Source organism: Amblyraja radiata, chromosome 5, assembly GCF_010909765.2.
Source record: "Amblyraja radiata isolate CabotCenter1 chromosome 5, sAmbRad1.1.pri, whole genome shotgun sequence".
Taxonomy (NCBI): Eukaryota; Metazoa; Chordata; class Chondrichthyes; order Rajiformes; family Rajidae; genus Amblyraja; species Amblyraja radiata.
Genome location: NC_045960.1, coordinates 83,886,072 through 83,905,173, shown reverse-complemented (window position 1 = coordinate 83,905,173; position 19,102 = coordinate 83,886,072).

The window sequence follows — 19,102 nt, the reverse complement described above, 5'->3', positions numbered from 1 at the left end:
TTCTCCTTGAAAGATAACCTATCCACCTCATGAAATACTCATTCCCTCCACCAGTATTTGTATTCTGGCTATACTGTGTCCAGGGGAAGAATGTCCAGCAGTTACTCATCTAGAATACTCCCAAAGTACCTCCCAAGCTCACAACCCCTCCCATCGAGAAGGGTTCCAGGCACATGAGAACACCACCACCTGCTGGTTCCCCTCCTGAGTCACACACCATCCGGACCTGGATAGATATTGCTGTGCCTTTATGGTCGCAGGGTCCAAGTCTTGAAATTCCTTCCCCAGCAACACTATATTTATAGTGGTGCAGCAAGCTCCCAGCCCCAAGGGCACATTTTCATGGGTCCTGCTGTCTGCTTTAGGAAGCTAGCCACCTCAATATAAATGCAAGAGACTGGCAAACAGATGTTGGATATCTCTCAATGTGCAAGTGGAACCTCAGATCTTTTTCATTAGCACAAATTCACTCTGATTTAATCATTTGTTTGTTCATTTGCTGCCAATCAAGGAAGGAAAACCTGAAAGAGAGCAAGTTAAGTGTTCAAGAAGGAACTGCAGATGCTGGAAGAACAAGTTAATTTGCTTTTATATTATAAAATAAGAATTCAAGTGGAACTGTGGAACTGTGTGGTGATGATATGGAGTGGAGGAGGACAAACCTGCATCATAAACGAAGGGCACTTCTAAAAATGTGAAGATATGAGCAGAGGACATAGCCAGAGTTTCATTCTGACCATTCACAGCACCTCTCTCGACTTTCATTAGTAGGTATTGTTGGTCTCCTCATATCACTATTGTAAGTAAATAAATAAAGCTGTAGCCATCAAAATACCATTTATTTATGAAAGGCGGTCTTCTTTGTTGGGCATTACTTTGGATTGAGAGTGACTTGCTTCTACTCTGATTCTGTGAAGAGGTGAGAGCTGTGGACTCCGTCAGAAGTGGAGAAGGAGTCGCTTGATCAGAGGTGGTGGGTGGTTAGCCTCCATCTCTTTTATTGTCAATGAATGAATCAACGATGAGTTCCAGGTTGCCCCATTACAGGAAGGACATGGAGGCTTTTTGAGAAGATCCAGCAGATGGATAAACATGGTTTGGTTTCTCTGGAGAGCAGACATTGAGGAGAGACCTGACAGAAGTACATACTATTGTGAGGCATAGATAGAGGTGATAGTCAGAGCACAATGAATTCCACCAGGAGTGTGGCATGCCATCCTGAGGCACTGAGTGGGACTTCAACAAGTCTTCAATGACCTGATCAATCCCAGGCCACTTCACGGAACTTCTGGACATAACCTTCAGGTAGCCATTTCCACAAATTGAATCTCCACCATGGCCTGGACTTCAGGTCCTTGGCCCATCAACAGCCAAGGGCCTCACCTTCTCCAGAAGAACGATGTGTACAGTCACCCCCATTTTGGATTCACTCCAAAGTATATTCATAAATTGAAATACAAGAAAAAGCACACGCTGAAAAATTTAAATTAAAACAAAGAATGCTCAAGATGCTCAGCAGGTCAGACAATATCTAGAGAAGGAAAAACAATTAATATTTAAGCCCTTCATACATCTACTTCAAAGGAACATTTTTATAGGTACTTCCCTGATGTTATCAAATTACTGAACGGACCTCTCATAAGCTAAGGGTGTGGTTCTGATTTCCCAAACAACTTCATGATGGCCTTTGCACTTTTTACATCTGCAGTTTCTCTACAGTTGATACACTGTAATGCCGTGACATTGTATATCAGCCGTCTGTGACTTTTCTCTGTGCACTACTCACTGTGTATGGCTTGAATGTACGCATATATGGTATGATTTGACTGGACAGCATGTGAACAAAGATGTTCTCCTTCTTGTACATTTACAAAATTTTGAGATTTAAAAAATCAAGTCTGCAATTTATCCCATCAGATAAAGCATAAAAATAAGTTTAATTTGACACCTAATTCACTTTCATATCTTCAGTATTAAAAATTTTCATACTCGGAAATTAGCATCTTGTTCCCTATTGCTTTTCCATTGACTTAACACAAAAGCTGTGATAGAGGACAGTCAAAAGCCCATAACTTTCTTAAAAATTAAGAGAACTGAAAGACATTTTGTTCTTATAGATTGAAGCATTCTGAAACAAATATGAAACAATCTTACTTGGATGACCTGAAATTAGAGCATATAATTAGTTAGTTACCTAATTGTAGCTAATTATAAAATTCAATTACTAGATCAAAACATCTATCCATTTCTTAAGAAAAGATTAACATTTTTAAATAGCCTGTGTCCAAATAACATTCACACAAGAATTCACAATATAACATGATTTTTTAATCTCATTGTCATGAATTTATAGGCCAAATGGAAGGAATTTAATGTTTAATTCCCGTAAATTAATGGCCATTTTAATCATCTTGCGAGTGGGTTTTTGTGGAACGCGATCTATTGGAACGTTGCGGTTTGCGGTGAATTTAAACCCCATATCAGCAGGAAAAACACTGCCGGTTCGTATGGGGCGATAATCACATTTTCACCGATGAAATTTTGATTAAAGTCATCCTAAGAAGCAAGTTTATATGTAAAATAATCGACCTACCGTATGTTTTGTCCCGTACGGGAGATCCGTCCCGTTGTCGGCGTTGACGGCGTTAGAAGTCGCTTTTTTATTTTACTCCAGCGATTAAATTGTCCCGCGACTTTTTTAATAAAAACTTCCGAGAACACAAGTCGGAACAATTTTTCAGCATCAGCTAGCAGCCCGAGAAAATATATCTGTGACGGGCAGGAGAAAACGGCATTTTAATCCCCCCCTCAAAGGCGCCAAAGTCGTGCACACGGCCAGTGGCAGAACTGCAGCGCTGCTGAAGGTAAGTATTGTAACATACCTACATGTAACAATAATAGGCAAAGTCCAAGAACAGGTTGTCCTGTTAATTTTTTCAATACTCCCCAGCAAATGTAACTGAAAAATTGCCTTGTTCCACATTAGTCCAGGCATATCAAAAGGAGACAAGAAACTAGATGCAGGAATCTTTAAATACAGTATTGGAGGAATTTGAGAGTGGCATAGTTGCTGCCTCACAGATCCAGAGACCTGGGTTCGATCCTGACCTTGGGTGCTGTCTGCGTGGAGTTTGCACGTTCTCCCTGTGACCACATGGGTTTCCTATGGATGCTCCAGTTTCCTCCCACATCCCAAAGATGTGTGGGTTTGTAGGTTAATTGACCTCTGTAAATTGTCCCCAGTGTGTAGGGAGTAATGTAAGTGGGATAACATAGAATAAATAGATAGATAGATAGATAGATAGATATGCCTTTAATGTCATTCAGACCGAAGTCTGAACGAAATTGCAGCAGTCATACATATAATACAATAAAAACAACAATAAACACATATTAACATCCACCACAGTGAGTCCACCCAGCATCTTCTCACTGTGATAGAGGCAAAAGTCTTAGGTCTGCAGTCTCTTCCCTCCTCTTCTCCCTCTGCGCTGAGGCGATACCCCTCAGGCGATGTTACAAATCAGTCCCGCGGCTCAAACACCGCGGCCCGGGGTGGTCGAAGCTGCCGCCCACCAGTCCTGCAGACGCAGCCGCTGGCCCGTGGCCGAACCCCGGACTCAGGCCACCACCGCCAGAACACCGTCCCAGCCACCCTCACGTGAGTATCGTGCCGTCTTCAGCCTCGGGCTGGGCCGCCCCCGACATGGGCGCTGAACCTCCCCCGGGCCGGGCCGCCCCGACATGGGCGTCGCTTCTTCCCCGGGCCGGGCTGCCACGACTTGGGCGTCGCTTCTCCCTCGGGCCGGGCCGCCCCGACATGGGCGCCGAACCTCCCTCGGGCTGCGAGCGCCGCACCTCCCCGAGCTCGGCCGCTCTGACGGGAGCCTCGTTCCACCCTTAGGCTGGCCGCCCTCACGAGAGCACTCTCACGGGAGCACTGTTCCAGCCCTGAGCCGGACCACCCTCACGGGAGCGAGCTCAGGGCGAGTCCTGACGGGCTCTGCCTCCGGAGCCTCGAGGTCATCAGCTCCATTAGGCCTCAGCAGCCAGGGCCGCGCCACCACTCCATTGGTGTGTATGAGTGATTGGTGTGTATGAGTGATTGATTGTCGGCCTGGACCCGGTGGGCCAAAGAGCTCAATTATACTCTGCACTTCTAAACTAAACTAAAGTAAACTCAACAGGTCAGGTAGCATCTGAGAAAGGAATGGACAGACTGTGTTTCAGATCAACACCCTACTCATGTATGGCAAGATCTACTGGGACACCACAAAACGTTTTTCACTGTATCTTGACACAAGTGACCATAAAACTAATAGAAACATAGAAACATAGAAAATAGGTGCAGAAGTAGGCCATTCGGCCCTTTGAGCCTGCGCCGCCATTCGATATGATCATGGCTGATCACCCAACTCAGTATCCCATCCCTGCCTTCTCTCCATACCCCCTGATCCCTTTAGCCACAAGAGCCACAATACCAATGAATGATACCATACCTGATGGGTGGTGCTAATTCTATGAGGCGTAGTGCCTGTTTCGGAGCTGTATGATTGCAAGTCTATGAACGTTCTAGCTTCTTGGTTTCATACGGTGCATCGGCAATTGAAATTCAGCCTCAGATGCCTGCACTAAAAGAGCAGGTAAGTCATATGCCATAAAGTACACAAAAATGCTGGAGAAACTCAGCAGGTGCAGCAGCATCTATGGAGCGAAGGAAATAGGTGACGTTTCGGGCCGAAACCCATAAACTCAGTCCCATGGAGGTGAAGTACAAAGTGCAGCTGTGACTTTCATATTTACCATAACAATTCAGGACACATTTCTAGCCACTGGCCTGTTCATTGCAGCTCAGCAGTGAAGCCACACAACCTACAATATTTCATTGCTGTTTATTCTGAAGGGGCAGTTTAGAGCTGAACCATCAGTGTACTGGCTGCTGTTTGCTATCAGGGTTGATCCCGCTGGAATCATTTGTTCTGGGGCCTGGTCTGTGCCTTACCAAACCCGGCTCCCGTCTTCAGGATATGGGCCAGGCAGTCACTGTGACAATAAACGTCGATTCTCACTTTGTTAGTTTAGTTTAGTTTAGTTTAGAGATACAGTGTGGAAACAGGCCATTAGGCCCACCGGGTCTGCACTGACCAGCGATCCCCGCACATTAACGCCATTCTATACACACTATGGACAATTTTTTGAATATTTATACCAAGCCAATGAACCTACAAACCTGTACGTCTTTGGAGTGTGGGAGGAAACCAAAGATCTCGGTGAAAACCCACGCAGGTCACGGGGAGAACGTACAAACCTCGTACAGACAGCACCCGTAGTTGGGATGGGACCCATTTCTCCGGCACTACAATCGCTGTTAGGCAGCAACTCTACCGCTGTGCCACCATGCCGCTGTGTTGCTGATGAAAATTCATCACAGACCACATCGAGTCACACAAAAGCAGAGAGCCAAAACAAGAAGTGACTCCTAGGCCCACAGAGTACTGCTGCTGCTCCAGGCTGAATTTTATGAGACCCTAAACTACTGGTGGAACCTTGTACAGCCGGTAATAATCAGAAAACCCTTGGCATATATGAAAGTGGCTTAGAATACAATTTCTGCCAACAGAATATACTTCTATCGGGAAATAATGCTAAAGTATCTATCTCTACCATTTTAGCATCAACCTAACCTCTTTATTTTAAGCAGGTTATTAACTCCATTGAAGTACCTAAGAGAAAGGTAGATGAATGCACTAAACATTTCCCATTACTATCACCAGCAGCAATCCTACTTTTCTGTGTTTGGTTTACAGCCCTCATTCAAAACACAATCATTCAGATGATTAAATGCAAGGTGGTTTACAGACTAAGCTTCAGTGACATGCAGTTTATGTGCTGAATGTGCCTGACCTCTTTACAGATGTGTGGGCAAGGTTGCAAGCATTTGTTCAAACAGAGCTGTAGAAACAGTACATCGAACATCATTAATGCAACAGTAATTTAACAAAAATGCCAAAAACATTGCCACTATGATTTGGTGTAAAACTACATGATTTGAAGTGGTTCTGATAGCCATGTACACAACATAGTGCTGAGTGTGGAATTCAATGCAGGCCTCGATTCAGTGTCATCATCAGTTCAGTTCAATTTAGTTTATTGTCACGTGTACCGAGGTATAGTGTAAAGCTTGTGTGGTGTGCTATCCAGTCTGCTGCTGATACAAAAGTGATCGATAGTGTGACCTGTAAAGAGGATGCAGAGAGGATTCACAGAATTATAGGCAGGCAACGTGAATGGGAAAGGAAATTAGAGGGTGGAGAAATGTGGTGGTCATCCAAGGTGGAGAAATGTGAGGTCATCCAATTTGGGAGAAAAGCTAGAAAGTCAGCATTTTTTTTTAAATGGTGAAAGATTGAAAGGTGTTGGTGTTCAAAGGTGTCCTCGTACATGGATCTCTGAAATTTAACATGCAGTTTCATCATCTATTAGGAAGGCAAATGGCATGTTATTCTCCTAAATAAGATGCATTCTAATTAAGATGCAAGAGCATTCAAGAATATGAGCAGATGTGTATTGTTCCAATGACATTTAGTTTAGTTTGGAGATATGGCATGAAAATAGGCCCTTTGTCCCACCGAGTCCATGCGATCCATCTATCACCCATTCAGATGTTATCCCACTTTCCCATTCACTTCTTGCACATCAGAAACAATTTGCAGTGGCCAATTAACCTACAAATTGCACATCTTTGGGATGTGGGAGGAAACCGGAGCACCTGGAGAAAGCCCATGGGGAGAACATGCAAACTCCACAGACAAGGTCAGGATCGAAAGTGGGTCTCTGGTGCCACAAGGTAACAGCTTTATCAGCTGCAGCACTGTGCCACCCCTATATTGATCCCTGGTGAGACCACATCTGATATATGATGCACTTATAATAATACATTTTATTTTTGGGCGCCTTTCAGACATCTCAAGGACACCTTACAGAGATTAACAGGAATAAAAAAATATATAATCAGAATAAAATAAATAATAAAGACATCACAGAAACACAAATTAAAAACAGAATTCAGTCCAAAAACAAAAAATCAAAAACACAATGTGAAGAGAGAGCAGCGGCAGCTAAAGCGCGCCAGCGTCCACTCTCCCTTCACGGCAGCCATCTTGGACAAAGACTAACAGGATTACGTACAGACAAAAAAATCATCCCCCCAACATTGGTTACCACTGTGGGGGAAGGCACAATGTCCAGTCCCCATCCCCAGTTCACCCAAAGTCAGGCCTATTGAGGCCACCGCAGTTGCCTCTACGGAGGCCCGATGTTCCTGGCCGTTATCTGGTCTCCCTACCTACACACAAAACAGTATTTTCCACGATACCTCGTGACAATAATAAACTAATACCGACAGCGAAAGTACAGTGAAAATTCACCAGATTGACTCCTGGGCTGTAATATATTTTACAAGGAGAGATTAAACATTCTATGGCTATACTCTCTGGAGCCTAATAAAATGTGAGATGATCTCATAAAACCTATAAAACTCATAAGGAACTTTACAGCCAGGTTTACACAAGGTTCCCCCTGGCTGTGGTATCTAGAACCAAGAGTTGCAGTCTTAAAATAAGGGGTCAGCTATTCAAGACTGATCTGAGAAGAAAGTTGTTCACCCAGAGGGTAGTGAATCTGTTGAATTTTCTACCAAGATCCTTATGGATGCTCAGACACCGGATATGTGCAGGACAGGGGTCAATATATTTTTTATGGCAACAAAGAATATGGAGTTGCTCCAGGAAAGTGGTGCTGAGGTAAATAGGTCAGTCATCATACTGGACGGCAGAGCAGGCCCAATGACGTACTACTGCATCTATTTCTTATCTTCTGCAGTGCGCTTTCTGCTGTGTACCGAACCTGCTGCTTCAGGAGTAATATCAGGTTCAGCAGCCCAGATGGGAGAAATGACCCTGATCCAGTATATGCCGCTTGTGTGTGTAGTGGTGTGCAGAACATTAGGTGAGATGAGAACTAGGCTGGGCCCTGATCTGATTTCAACAACCAGATAACTGGCGCAGCAATAGAATTGTAGGAAGGAACTGCAGATGCTGGTTTAAACCGAAGATAGACACAAAATGCTGGAGTAACTCAGCAGGACAGGCAGCAGTTGCTGCCTTACTGCACCAGAGACCCGGGTTCAATCCTGACTATGGGTGCTGCCTGTACGGAGTGTGTACATTCTCCCTGTGACCGTGTGGGTTTCCTCTGATATTCCAAAGACATGCAGGTTTGTACGTTAAGCGGCATCAGTAAATTGTCTCTAGTGTGTAGCATAGAACTAGTGTAGGGGTGATCGTTGGTGGACGTGGATTTAGTGGGCTGAAGAGCCTGGTTCCACGCTGTACCTCTAAACCCAAGTAAACTAAAAGTCATGGCTGAATTCCCTGCGTTAGTGGCCAGGTAGGGCTACAGTCAATCATGCCACTATCATCTTCATGTGATCACTACTAACCCACTGAGCACAGGGTAAAACAAAAGAAAGGGATAGATGACGGTTCTGCTGAGGATATTGTTATTCTTAATCCAAGACTGATGATAAGGATGAATTGACCTCATGTGCAGCAGTAGACATATTTTCATGTATACGATTGAGATAAGAGTAATTTGTCTAATTGGAACACTTAGAGAGCACCATGGAAACAGGAAGATTACTTAGGCAGCAAGGAAATAAGAAATGAATCTAAGGTTATTGATGGCAGTGACCATTCAACAGATGCTGTGGGTCGGATTGTGCATCTCTCTTGTGCAGGATTTCCAATTCCTAGTAGAAATATTTATGTAGTGATACAAACCTTCTGTATTCTATGCCTGAGCCCCATCCTGTATTTTCCATCCATATTGCCATTCATGGGATTATGTTGTCCTAAAGCAGTTTAAAGACAACACAATACAATGTTTGAATGATATTTATCAGGATCTGGGTGTTATAATAATAATAATAATAATAACTTTATTTATAAAGCACTTTAAACAACTACAGTTGCCACAAAGTGCTGTACATGAGAAATCATGAACGAAAAGCTATTACAAACAATTAAAAACCATTAAAAACCGTACAACGAAGGACTATAAAAAACACACTAAAAATTAAAAGACATTAAAAGCACTAAAAACAGGAGCAATGCCTCAGCCAGTGTCGAAAGCCAAAGAATAAAAATATGTTTTTAGGGAGGATTTGAGGTGTTGCTAGCAAGGGCAACATCAATTGTCCTTTGGCCCACCGAGTCCACACCGACCAGCAATCCCCGCACATTAACACTATCCTACACACACTGGGGACAATTTTACATTCATACCAAGCCAATTAACCTACAAATCTGTGCATCTTTGTAGTGTGAGAGGAAATCAAAGATCTCGGAGAAAACCCACACAGGTCACAAGGAGAATGTACAAACTCCGTAAAGACAGCACCCATAGTCAGGATTGAATCTGGGTCCCCAGCGCTGTAAGGCAGTAGCTCTATTGCTACGCCACCATGTTACCCTATTATTTCCTCTTATGCATTGAATTACAGTAGTTGGGCTTTTATAATAAATAGTATTTTGTGTGTGAACATCCTTACTAGAGACTAGTTTGCTTTTTAATTCCAGATTATTAATTGGGTCTCTAATGACTTGACTAGTAACCTAACCAGCACTGACCGGGCCATTCACTGTTGTAATAAAGAAAGCAGCATATAACTCAACCATCAAGGTACAAAGGCGATAGACACCCAAAAGGGTTCCGACCTGAAACTTCATCCATCCTTTTTCTCCAGAGATGTTGCCTGACCCACTGAGTTACTCCAACACTTTGTGTCTATCTTTGGTATAAACCAACATCTGCAGTTCCTTTCGACACAAGGTACTAAAGGTAGCAATGTTACAAAATTTTGAGATTTTAAAAATCAAGTCTGTAATTTATCCCATCAGATAAAGCATAAAAAGACGTTTAATTTGACACCCGATTCACTTTCATATCTTCAGTATTAAAAAAGTTATGGCCATTTTCATACTCGGAAATTAGCATCTTGTTCCCTATTGCTTTTTCATTGGCTTAACACAAAAGCTGTGATCAGAACAGTCAAAAGCCCATAACTTCCTTAAAAATTAAGAGAACTGAAATAAATTTTAAATTATAGATTGAAGCATTCTGAAACAAATATGAAACAATCTTACTTAGATAACTTGAAATTAAAGCATATAATTAGTTAATTACCTAACTGTAGCTAATTACAAAATTCAATTACTAGATCTAAACATCTATCCATTTCTTAAGAATAGATTAACATTCACACAAGAATTCACAATATAACATAATTTTTAAATCTCATTGTCATGGGTTTATAGGTCTAAGTTTAATACCTGTAAATTAATGGCCATTTAAATCAGCTTGTGAGTGTGATTTTCTGGAACGCTATCAATTGGAATGTTGAGGTTGCAGTGGATTTAAACCCGTATCGGCAGCAAATACACTGCCGGTTCGTTCGGGGGGAAAAATCACCGTTTCGCTACTTAAAATGTGAATTAAATACATCTTAAGAAACACTTTTATACATAAATATAAACTACTTTCTTTTACCTGTCTCCTACGTAAAATCCGGCCCCGTTGTCGGCGTTGACAGCTTCAGAAGCTGATTTTAAAATCACTCCAGCGAATAACTTGTCGGGCGAATTAAAAAAAAACAAAGAAAAACGGCCCTCGGAACGATTCCTCAGCCAAAACCTGCACTCCAACAAAATATAATCCAGGACCAGGACCAGAAAACCGCGTTTTAACCCCGCCCCTCCCCCCTCAAACGCGCCAAAATCGCGCATACGGCCAGCGGCAGAATTGCAGCGCCGCTGAAGGTAAGTATTGTAACATACCTACTAAAGGGATTCAGATGCAGGTTAATTAATACCAGCCTTCATGAAATGAAACAGTTGTCTCCTCAGCGTGGTCACCACCCCAGAGATGGAAATTATTTGCTGTGGAATATGAGAAATTGAAAAATTAATTGAAAGGGGTCGGTCATGATTCCTTGACCCCATTTGCTTATTGTGCAGACTTCTGGTACCTCTCGGCAGCCGAGTACTTTTAGAATCTGTTTCATATCTTAATGCCAGCCACAATAGTGAGGGGAATCCAACACAAAGTTTGCCGGCTCACTAGTAAATAATACCACTTACCTCAGATATTCTTTAAAATAATTCAGAGTATATTGACATTTTTAGGAAAATCATGGCAGCAGATTTGGTGTGATGGGGTTGGAAGCTCTTTTCTTAAACGTTCTTGAGAGCGTAGAAAGAGGAAATTACTGTAAAGATTAGGCACAAAATCCATTACCTCACAAGCCTGCTTTTACACATATGTCCAATTAAAATGTTGAAGAATGTCAGCAATTCATTTCAGCACCATGCCTGCCAATCCTTTCCAGCCTAAGGACAGCTCTCCAATGAAACTGCTTGTAAAGCCAGCAATGGAAGTACTCTTCACCCACATAGACCAGGAACGTTCATAAATTTTACCACCAGTTGCCAAAGAATTAGCTGTCAGGAAAGTGGGATGACTGCAATCTGTTTCAATATCCCAGGCCAAGAGAGTTCCCGCTCTCGACTGTTGCCCATTGACTGGTGCCGGGAGTCTAAGCTCCCTTATTTTGATTAACACCAGTAGAGCTGCAAACAGCCTGGCATTATTGTAAGGTTATGCACTTTGGTAGGAAGAAAAATAGAATATCGTTTAAACAGAGGAGTGTAAATTATTTATGTGCAAAACAAACTGGGCATCTTAACACAGGAAACACAGAAGGGTAACATGTGGGCAGTGCAAGACTGTCTTTACCCCCATCCCATCATGATCCCAGACTTCCCTCATCTGCACACTGCTGCAGAGTCAGCAGTCCATGATGGTGCCCAACCCAGTGCTAGTCATAGAAGTGGACCTGCAATCACGCATTACAATTGCTCCACTGTTGTAAATCTCTCCTCCTGCAGCAACATTTCTTACATTAACAATGATTGCTAAACGTTATTCATGTTATTCCCTTTATCATGTATCGGTACACTGTGAATGTCCCAATGTAATCATGTATTGTCTTTCTGCTGACTGGTTACCACGCAACACAAGCTTTTCACTGTACCTCAATATACTTGACAATAAACTAAATTCAAACTCAAACTCATGGTTTCTGAGTGCTGTTACTTTATTATTGCAAATTAAGCTTCAATCTTCACTGACCACCTGCATAGTATTGTCACCCAATGGTCCCCAGGAAGAATAGATCCTAGGGCGAGGTTTCAAAGCTTCAATGATAATTGTATCACTTGATTAATTGCGAACTTGTTGAAGTTCTCCATGAAGTTCCCCAGATTCCTTCTGCAGACTACACATTGATCACCAAACAGAATATTGGAACTCATTTTCACACCACCACCTGTACACAGTCAAAGCATTCCTTCACAAGAGTAACGGCTAGAAACAAAGTGGGAATCCGTGCTTCATTTTGAGTGCACTTTGAATTTATTTACTACCGCTTCCCCACCCCAACCAACTGAGGAAGAGGCACTCCCAACAGGCATGATGACATCTCACAGAAAATAAGAAACAGCAGGTATACTCACAGGGTCTTTCTAGTAATATCATTGCCAGAGGATGAGACTTTGGCATAGTCACTCAGTGATTTGCGAGGAGAGGGACAAATCATTAAAAGATGCAAAAATAATAGAAGAAATCAGAAGGATTAATTAACACTTCACAATTAACCTACATCCATTATTGTACGTACACCTGCCTTCCAAAGGAACCCTACTGATTGTTTGAAAACCAACCAAACCTCTCTCTTTAACCAATCACTGAAAGCACTTACAAGATTGTTTATTGATGCTTTAGTGGAGTGGGCGATTCACAGGAGCTCCCAGAGTGTGGTTAATTCATCAATTTATGCACAGGCATTTCTGGTAATAATATACTTCATTTTGATTATTTTTTTAAGGTAGTCAACACATTCATAGTGTCCCATTGCAAAGAATTTAACAGACAAATTACAGAGATAACAGAAAGTCAGGACATGGTGTTGCTGAATCTATTTTGTTAAATCTAAATTAAAGCTGTGAAAGAGTTAACAGACCAACCGTAAACACTTAATATTAAAAAAAGACAGATGGCAACATTTTGTCATTTGAATAAATATGATCGGAGGCATCCTGCTGGCACATTCTGGAGTACGTCTGCCTCCTAACCAGATGGCCTTGGGATCAAATCCCAGAGCACCCCTGAGCTCATCTGCCGCAATGAGGAAAGCTTACTTTTAGTTCTTGCCTGGGTGTTGGATGGTGCAAGTCACAGTGAGCTAATATCAGCCTCAGCAAGGGACAACAAATGCGTTAAATCTACACTTGTAGTTGATGGGGAAAATGGTGTTGTAGGTGATACTTGTTGCAATCATAACGGAGCATGTTCTCTTGATTATACCCTTGTGCTGCTTTAGTTTAGTTTAGAGAGGCAGCACGGAAACAGGCCCTTTGGCCCACCATGTCCGCACCAACCAGTGATCTCCGCACATTAACACACACTGGGGACAATTATTTACATTTTTTCCAAGCCAATTAATACACAAACCTGTACGTCTTTGGCATGCGGGAAGAAACCAAAGATCTCGGAGGAAACCCACACAGGTCACGGGGAGAACGTACAAACTCTGTACAGACAGCACCCATATTCGGGATCGAAACCGGGCCTCTGGCACTGTAAACTCTGAAAGGCGTCAACTCTACTGCTGTGCCTTCATGCACTCATCCAGAATGTTTGAGATACATTGTCCCCATATGTTGCAGAATCTACTATTATCCAGATCTCAACTTCTAATATTAATATCTACATAGCTGTCTTCCTGCTGCCATTGACCATAAGCCTGGTATATATTTTGAACATTATAATAATAATTGATGAATGTAATACTCATCCTTCAGATGCAAACTATTATTTTAAATGCTTTGCATTATTTAGTTCTTTTCTGCCAGAGTGAATTGAAGAAACCATAGGAGCTAAATACATATAATTTTCACAACAGCTCATAATAAAAATGAATTCCAGATCAATAAAAAAGTTGTGCCTTGTACTGAATTAGTTAAAGTGACTACTTAAAGTAATTACTTTGAATATTATTGCAAATGTAATGGGAATATTAATATTTATTAGAATCTCCCGATTCTTGTCTTAAGTCAGATGATTAGAATCTTCTTTGATACCTGCCAATGGTGATTTTACTTCCAGTCATCTCCAGTCGATGAAAAGGACTGAGCAAGCAAAAATGGGAATAGCAAATGCCACATGCAGCACACAGAAGCCACACAGGGTTGTCTTTCGAGAGTCATACAATGTGGAAACAGCCCTTTGGCCCAACTTGCACACACCAACCAACATGCCTAATCTACACTGGTCCCACCTGCCTGCATTTGGCCCATATCCCTCTTAACCTGTCCTATCCATGTACCTGTCTAAATGTTTCTTAAACATTGCAATAGTAACTGCCTCAACTACCTCCTCCTGCAACTTGTTCCATACACCCACCACCATTTGTGTGAAAAAGTTTCCCTTCAGGTTCCTTTAAAAATCTTTTCCCCCTCACCATAAACCTATCTCCCCTGGTTCTCAATTCCCCAACTCTGGGCAAGAGACTCTGTGTGTCTACCCAATCTATTCCTCTCATGTTTATGCACACCTCTATAAGATCAACATAAGATTAATTATCGACCATAGATTGTAGAATGGAATCATAGTATGGGAGCACCACAGAAGGCGGCTATTGCAATGGAGCCTGTGAGAGTAGCGCAGCTGTCCTCTCTCTCTCTCTCTCCAGATCTCAGCAATTATTTTCTTTCCAACATTGACTAAATCTGCAAACTATTATTCCATCCCATCAGGCACCATATTTGGGATGCTAGCCACCTGGTGCATAAAAAAGCCAGTTATATGCTACTTGTAGTTGTTTTGACTATCTCCTCACATTTGTATCCTCAGCTTCCAAACATTTCCTCTAACAGGAACACTTTCTCTCCATGGCTCTGCTGTTTTGAATGCTTCCATCACATCTCCTCTCAAGCTTCTCTGAAACATACCTGCTTTAAGTCCATCCAACATAAGTTCACCTATTCCACAGGCCTGTCCATGTCCACGCCAATATCCATTTCACTTTTCATTATTCTGACAAGAACTGTTGGAGGCATGAAATCCAACTTTTAAAATCAGAAGATGATATTTTATTATACTCATCCATTTGGGCTGGAATTAGATTTGTAAACCTTATATTTGTAAACAGGAATATATACAGTAAGCCGGATTTTAAGCAGAAGAAGAGAATAACATATCTGATATCGCCTGTGAAAGTAATACTGCATTAGGGAACCAATTCACCAAAAATAACTAACAAAGTTATTATTGACATTGAAGAATGATAAACATAATGCCAGATTGCTTGCGGGAGGTATGAGACAACATTGGTGATTATAGAATCACAGAAAACCCACAAGGAGGAAAAAGGCTATTCGGCCTGAAAGGCCATTGCCAGCTCCATGTAAGAGAAGCCCAGCCTGCCCAAACGATCTCCCATGGTCCACCTTCATCCGAGGGAAACTATTCCTTCCCCAATTGACTATCTTAACCTTAAAGTGATCCACAACCCTTTAGATTAGATTAGATCCTTTATTTGTTATTCAGACCTTTCGGTCTGAACGAAATTTCATTGCCTGCAGCCATACATATAATAATAAACAACAAAACACACAATAAACACAAATTAACATCCACCACAGTGAGTTCGCCAGGCACCTCCTCACTGTGATGGAGGCAAAAGTCTTAAAGTTACTGTCTCTTCCCTCCTCATTCTCCCTCTGCGCTGAGGCGATATGTTGTTACCCCACCGGGCGATGGTAGTCAGTCCCGCGGCTCAACCGAGCTCCGCGAACGGGCCGGTTCAAGTTCCGGGGCCCGGGGTGGTCGAAGCTGCCGCACTCCAGTCCAGCGGACGCAGCTGTTGCCGCGGGAGCTCCGGAAAACAGGCACCAACCTGTGACCTGCGAGCTCCCGACAATGTCGTCCACTGGCCCGCGGCCGAGCCCCGGATTCAGGTTGCCGCCGCCGGAACGCCTCCTCAGCCACTGGAGCACCGTCTCAGCCCCGAGTCGGGCTGCCCTCACCGGAGCGCCGTCTCAGCCTCGAGCCGTGCCGCCCTCACCGGAGCGCCGTCTCAGCCCCGAGTCGGGCTGCCCTCACCGGAGCGCCGTCTCAGCCCCGAGCCAGGCCGCCCTCACCGGAGTGCCGTCTCAGCCCCGAGCCAGGCCGCCCTCACCGGAGTGCCGTCTCAGCCTCGAGCCGTGCCGCCCTCACCGGAGCGCCGTCTCAGCCCCGAGTCGGGCTGCCCTCACCGGAGCGCCGTCTCAGCCCCGAGCCAGGCCGCCCTCACCGGAGTGCCGTCTCAGCCCCGAGCCAGGCCGCCCTCACCGGAGCGCCGTCTCAGCCTCGAGCCGTGCCGCCCTCACCGGAGCGCCGTCTCAACCCCGAGTCGGGCTGCCCTCACCGGAGCGCCGTCTCAGCCCCGAGCCAGGCCGCCCTCACCGGAGTGCCGTCTCAGCCCCGAGCCAGGCCGCCCTCACCGGAGTGCCGTCTCAGCCCCGAGCCAGGCCGCCCTCACCGGAGCGCCGTCTCAGCCCCGAGCCGTGCCGCTGCCACTGGAACGCCGGAACGCCGCCACAGCTCGAAGACGGCCAGCCTCGCATTGTAAGTCCTGGCTGGCTCTGCTTCCGGAGCCTCGAGGTCGGTCGCAGTTGGAGGCCGCCAGCTCCACCATTAGGCCTCAGCGCAGACGGAGGCAGAGAAGGGGGGATACGACAGAAAGAGTCGCATTCCCCCGAAGGGAGAGACAGAAAACCATGTTTCAGCCCAATTACATAACAATTCCAAATCTTATTATACTATGATTGGTCTTCCCTATATGTTCCCCATTGACACTTGCTCCCCCTAGCATGCCTCATTCCAGAACAAAGTCAAGCAATACCTCCCTCCTTGCTGAGCAAGCAGGTCTGGTCAAGAACGTTTTCCTGAACATATTAGAATTTCTCCTCCTCTGAGTGTCTTATTTTATTACTATCCCAGTCCACATGAGGATAGTTTAAGTTAGCTATGATCAATACTCCATTTCCTTTGCACACTCCGTAAATTCCCTGTAAATTTGTTTTGCTATTATCTTCCCTCTGTTTGGCAGCATCCCAGTTCCCACCCATGGTTTCCTAATGCTAGTTAAATACATTCTGCCCTTGACTGCTCCAGGACCTCTCCCTCCTACAAGGTTCTGAATCAGTTCTGACACCCTCCATCACACACCACAGCTACTCACACACCCGACCAGCAGCCTTGCCATCATTGCTGAGTATCCGACATCCAAGGATCAAAAACATTTCTGCTGTTCTCTCCACCCTTTCCGCCTTCTCTGCAACTTAAAAAAATGTTTCATTTCTACCTTTTCTCAGTCCTACTGAAACATTAACTTAATTTCTGCCTTTGCTAATGTTGTCCAGCCTGCTGAGTATTTCCAGCATTACCTGTTTATATTTGACTGCACCTGATCCATCTTGTCAGTCTTTAGCAGGGCTTTGGAATTCTGAGAACATTATCGTTATGGTGTAATAGCTCGTTCTAAGCTCCCGTGGTCTAGTTTCAGCCAATAAAATACTGAATCAAGTACTTGAGCAACTAAACTTTATTTTGGATAACACAACACAAATTCCCCTATACAATACCTAACCACCGCGGGTTCGATCCTTGTATCTGCTTGGCCAAGCCCTTCTAGCATTGTGCAAGCAGAGACACTCCAAAAGGTCATGCAGTCCCAAGCGCTCTTCCAGAAGATCGACAAAGGACCTCAGGGGGGGGGGGGGGGGCTGCCTTTAATAGGTCCCTGAACCTTGAGGGGCCGAACTACATGGAGGTGGTCTCTGTACAGTCCAATAACACATATCGATTACAACAGTACATGATTGACAGTTCCCTAACCCAATAACATAGTAACTAATACATTGTATCTGGCAAGGCTTCGAGAAGGAAGATAACAGATGAATAATGCAACATGTGCCTTGGGATTCAGACAACCCAGACAAAGCTTAATATCTCAACCAATCAACAACTAACAAAGTAAGGCTTCGCAACATTATTGACACTATGTATATCTGGTTTGCATTTTCCCAATCAGCTCTATGCATTTTACACCTCATTGCAAGAATCTGCAGATGTCCCATTCTTTCTCTGCAGCACTTGTCTGGGCCACACACATATTGGCACCATTCAGCAGCTTGTCTCAGCTCTGCAAAGGCACATTTAACGACCAAAATGGCCCAGCAGTACATAATCCCGTACTCAAATTTAATGCCATGGCTGCTCCAATTTATCCAGGATTAACAATGGTTCAGGTTGGCTACATCCGCAATGCCGCTATTTTTGCTTATTATGCTTCATGCATTTAGATACATGATCTTAAAGCTACTTTAGATCTATTTTAGACCTACTTACTCTCTTTTTTAATATGTTCCTATACAATACAATGCAATACAATACAATATTTATTGTCATTTGAACCTCAGTGAGGCTCAAACGAAACTCTGTTTCTCCAGCCATACAAACAAAAAAACGATTCCTACTAGTCACACAACCATCCAATACAGTGAACATCCTCGTCACTGTGATGGAAGGCAAAGTCTTTTCTCTCCCCTGCTCTCCATTTTTCTCCTGATGTTGAAGCCCCAGGCGGGCGATGGTAAGTCCCACGGCCATTTTAGGCCGCGCCGGGCGATGTACAGCCCCGCTCCAGGTCTAAATGTCACAACGTTGGAGCCCCGGCAGGCGTTCGAATGTCCTGCGGCCATTAAAGCCGCGCCGGGCGATGTACGGCCCCGCTCCGAGTCGTTCCAACCCCGCGACACGGGCTGGAGAAGTCGCGTTGCGGGATCTCCAGAAAGCGGTCTCCCACCCGTACCCGCGAGCTCCCGATGTCCCAGTCCGTATTATATAAGACAATACAATTTTATGCTCTAGTGTTAACGAT